Below are 5647 nucleotides of genomic sequence, written 5' to 3' on the forward strand. Positions count from 1 at the left end.
TTACATTTTAGCCAAAATGAAATAAGTCAATATACATATTAAATATACTAAGAACGGGTCACGTATTTTTTTGTGGTACGGAGTGAAACATGTCGAGCGTTTTTGACTTAAAATACGTGAGTCGTTCTTAATATATTTAATATGTCTGTCTCACGGAAGTTTTGTTTTTAAAGTCAATATACACGTGACTTGGTCGACCTGCCAACCTGCCATACCAAACCGGTCAATCAAGTACTTGTAGCGGACATGCTTTAGCAAACCAAACCTATAAAACACGACTCTTTGGTCAGACTTTTATAATCATACTAGCGACACGTCCCGGCTTCGCACGGGTTACACATATGAAAAAAAAAAAAAATGAAGAAATATTTATTTCCTTATTAAACTTATACAAATTGCCATCAGTGGTTGGGACTTCCTTTTAGGTGAGTGAACCTGTATCAGGATGCCCCGCTCCTCCATAACTAAGCAGTCTTGTTGTTAATTATAGGAAATCTTATACATAAGCAAGTAACTTATTTTATTTATAAACTACTTATAACTAATATTTTCTATTTTTTATTTTAAAGAATGTTTTAACCTTACATATTTTATTTATTTATTTATTTAATACTATTCGGATCCAACAGCTGTTAAAATAACACTTGAAACTCTTAATTACACAAACGGGTCTACCGCGATATAATTTAATTGTTTTTACCTTTAATTCCGACGTTTGAGCTGGTGCTGTGGTCACGGAAAGACCGACGTCCCAGCAAATGTCAACGGAGATATTAATAAAACACCACTAAACTACCCGAAATTAGTTTATAAAAATGTTCGGGGTAGACAAAGAAATTGCAGCTACCCGTTAAAGTTTAATGTTTATTGTCCACGGCACGACACGCAACACTCACAGTATCCGTACACTGGTCCGAAGATATATCCGCTGGTTTCAACATTTGAATCACTGGTCCCCAAGTAGACGGTAATTTGTACCCGTCCTCTCGATTGAAATTTTTAGGGTGTTTTTTACACACAAAACAATTTTCAAAACAATGAAATTATATCGCGGTAGACCCGTTTGTGTAATTAAATAGCTGTTAAAATATCAATAGGTTTTATAAATGTGTTACAAAAAGCCAATTACAAGTTTTCACCAGTACAGCGGGCTCAGGACGGTTCCATTTTTATCGACTATCACTATGCGCGTCCTTTTCGCACTTACATACTTGTTAGAACGTGACAGGCATGGTGACAAGGGATAAAAACGCGACCGTGCTAAGCCACCAGATTAACAAAAACAATTGGTGGTTAGCACTATTGCACTACACATTCATTTCAACGCCAAAGGCAGAGTAACTAATTTTGTATTCGTAAGAAGATTCAAAAGAAATAAAGAAAAAACACAGCACAATGAAATTTCAATAAGCCATGCTCATTTAAACACAACACATACACACACAAACAGGGGCGTATTTGGAAATTTGGCGCCCCGGGCCAATACCTTTCGCCGCCCCAGAAGTCAAGGAAGAAAAACAAAATGCAATCCGTCCGGGGCGGCATAAGCCGCACCCGGGAGTTGGCGCCCCAGGCCATGGCCCGGATGGCCCTAGGGTAAATACGCCCCTACACACACATACATACACATATTATACGCTTAAACCTTCCTCAAGAATCACTCTACTTGTCTTCTTCTTTATAATATTTCTTTATTTAATATAAATTATACAATAATATTTACTTATCTAATACATTATAATCCTAGACAGTAATAACCTGAAAACAAGATAGTTTTCTGAGCTAGTTCGCTCACTTTAAACTTTAAAAATAAGCCAAGGCCTATAGTCTGTATCTTTAGGTATTTAAATAAACGTAAACAAAATCTACCCTCAAATGGCTCCTTAAGCCAGTTGAGGGTAGAAGAAAACATTACACGACCAAATAATGTAGGTTAAAGTCAGGTCGTTCAGTGACTGATCCAGGTGGTTTTGTAATTGCTCGGTTAACAAATAAATGTTACAACTACCCGAAAATTTACAAATTGTTTGTTTACTTTTATTTAAATACCTAAAGGTACAGAGTATAGGTATAAATCTTTACTTTTAATTACACCAAAGAGAATAGATAGTATAGAGGGGTCCTGCCATAGTAAATTTTGTAGTCACAGTAAATTTACTGCCATCTATCGACACACGACTATAACTCAAAATGAAAACGTATAAAATTATCAAAAAAATGTATGTTTATTGAATCAATGATTTTATTATTTTTATATCATTTTGACCCATGTTCATTCACTGATATCTACGTGTTAAAATTGTTAAATATGAAACGGTGTCGTCACGCCATCTAGCCGAGCATAGGCTAAAGGTGCGCCATCTATCTGAGAATCACTTTTTCTTGATTTCCGAGGCACGTTTTTTTCTTAGACTTTATTCATCGTATACGGTATACGGAAGATGAACTTTATTCATCTTATACGGAGTTACATACCTATGTCTTTGATTACACCAATGAATCTTCAGTATTACCAAGTATTACGATATATGTATATGTGACGTTATCTATGAAAAGGGACCTTATTGTCGATGGCGCTTACGCCATTATTAACGATGCTCCGATATAAATACAATAACGCGCGACGCTGTGCGGCGTAAGCGCCATCGACAATAAGGTCCCTTTTCATAGATAATGCCCCATATAGGTAATTACAACATAACTGATTTACTATGCTTGTTTTGAAGAACTCGCATTTATGACATGTAGAAATTGTAGAAGAATCACTCTACGAGGGTTGCACTGAAAATGTCGGGAATAGAGAAAACTGTCGCATCTAGACGGTCAATCTTTATTTTAATACATACTTAAACTCAAACTGACCACGCATATAAATTTTCTTTTGAAAGTAATCATTCTGTAATGCACACGGCTCATAATCCCAAAGTCCTTTTTGTATGGCGATTTTGGGGCCTTAGTGGTTTTGTATGAAATTCGTGGAGTAGCCAACGGAATTGATGTTTTTTTACATATATATATATATATAAAAGATTTTTTTACTGTTGTCATATGAATATTTAGGAATGTCGAAATCTGCCGATATGCAACTTTTTTGGCAGTCTTTTTAATTAACAGCACAAATGCGATTTTAATTTTTGACGTCGCTTTGGAATGACATGCTTCTTTAAGATCACCCATGGGATAAAATGAAAGTGACTTTCATATTTAATTTTAACTGCAAACGAGCGTACGATGAACTCTAGTTCATAAAAAAATAACAGAAGCCCATTGTAACTTTTATTTGTTCGCTGAGGGCATATTGAAAACCGTTTAAAAATATGATCCGAAAAATCACTTGGCCAAAAATTCAAATAATGTTCGACATACAATTTTCAAATTGCCAGTAATTCTTAAATACAAATGACAACCAAATGGAATATACCTTAAAAGTTTTATAAAGAGTTACATTTTTATAAATTATATGCCTGTTTCTATTATGTTATTTCTAAGTGTCCCATTCCCGAATATTTCAGTGCGACCCTCGTATTTATAGGTGGTGATATACGGCATGAAAATCCGTTCAGTAGTTTTTGAGTACTTATATCGCGAACATACATACGCACAAACAGACAGACGCGGTGGGGGACTTTGTTTTATAAGGTGTGATAGTAATAATCATATAAATCCTGTGAGTTTATTTTTTTTTTCTAACAAGCGAGTCAAAAAAATCAGGGTTCGCATCGATGAAGTCACTAAAGAAAATCCTCATGATTGCTAATTATTTTTTTGGCAACCCTATTATGTAACAAATTTTGCCCCCGAGTGAACACAATTTCTTTTACCACACTAACCCGAAGAAAATATTAACTGTGCATGTGTCTGCGTATATTAACTCTGTGTGAGTGTGTGTGTGATATCAAACAAAATCAAATCCAAATGAACGTCATTACATTAAATATGTATTTATCATTAAAAAATCATCATTTAAAAGTCAATTCTTGCCGACAAAAAATTGCTGGAACAATTATACAATGCACTTGCGCAGTCAATGATGAGTTATTGTATTGTCGTCTGGGGTGGAGCTACAAAAACAAATTCTTGCAGGTTGAGAGAGGTCATGCATAAACTCCCTAGAAAATATCCAACTAGTGATTTATATAAAAAGATTTTTCTTTTTTTCTTCAATTTGGCTTGTCTAAAAAAAATCTTGAGTACTAAATATTAGATTTTATGGATATTTTATACGACAGACGAGTGTAGGACCTAATGTTTCTTGGAGAAATGTTATAATTAACATTAACTGTATCGACTAGTAGAATAAAATTGCGAGTGTTTATTTTTTGGGATTTTTAGTCGGTTCGAGTCCCGGGCGAGGCAAGCGAGTTTTAGAAAATCTTCGAATGCAGTTTTGTTTCTTTTTAAAAAATAAAGGAATATCTCCTTTAAGTAAAATGAGCCAGCTTAAGAATTTAAGGTAGTTTCCCTCCAGGGCCCGACTTATCTTTCCACACTGTATATACCTGCGAATTAATCTTGATTGTAATTATAAATAAAAAAAAAATGAATTATGAATTTGTGATTATAACAAACTAACTTAAACAATATATTTCCCTGTAGGTATAATTTATTAATTTTATTATAAATCTCGGAATATTGAATTGTAAAAAAAATATACTTATATGAATTAGCTGTAGGTATAGTTATAGTTATTGTAAAAATAACAACTATGTACCAAACCTGAAACACTCCGTTTGGAAGGAGCGGTACCTCCTAAAACAAGTATTGCTATACTTAACAGGAGGTATATATCCACCACAAATTATTGTATAACTTCTTCCAAGTCGAATCCTCACGTCTGAGGGTCGTGACCACCATAAGTCGCTCTGCACTGTAGTGCTCTTCATCCTGGCCGATTCATTGCCTTCCTTAAGGAACCCTGGAACCCCTCGCGTGTAACCTCTTGAAGTCTTGAATGGCGTTGAACCAGCGTGTGGGTATCCCTCCCTGTTTTCGATGGCCTTGTATTGTATAAATCCACCTAGATACCAAATCAATTTTTTGATTTAGATTTTATTTTGTTTTTGAATTCTACCAGCCAACATAGAGAAACAACCCATAATTTGCATTCGATTACTTTGCCACACATGTGGATAAAACGCAACTTTCTCATAAGTTTTTGAACAATCAAGAGAGCCTTTACCAGCTGGTGTGGTGAAATGTTATTTTCACATCACCTATTCGGAAAAGGGCTTTTTCTTCCCCGCTATGAGGGATCAAAGTGGCACTTTTCCTCCCTGCTAGGGGGGATCAAAGTAGCACTTTTCTGTTCTAGGACACTGTTTTTGTTGTTTTTTGCATTCTTTTTTTACCTTGAATAATATTTTTAAACATAATAATTTGTGCAAACACTAAGATTTTTTTATTTTCCTCATAGTTGATGTGAAAAGCAGTATGTGTCACACGGTATCAAAATTATTTCGTCTTGGGCGTTAACACTTGAATCCCTCCTTACGCTCATGATTCTACTTTAGAATCCATCGCTTCATTCAGGATTCAATGTACGCCCTTGACGGAAATACATATATCATATTGATCCCTTGTAACACAAACTACTATTTTATATCCGACGTTAGCGAATTATCGAGCCGAAAAATATAAAAAACAAACA

The sequence above is a fragment of the Cydia splendana genome, chromosome 25 (assembly GCF_910591565.1).
Source record: "Cydia splendana chromosome 25, ilCydSple1.2, whole genome shotgun sequence".
Classification (NCBI taxonomy): Eukaryota; Metazoa; Arthropoda; class Insecta; order Lepidoptera; family Tortricidae; genus Cydia; species Cydia splendana.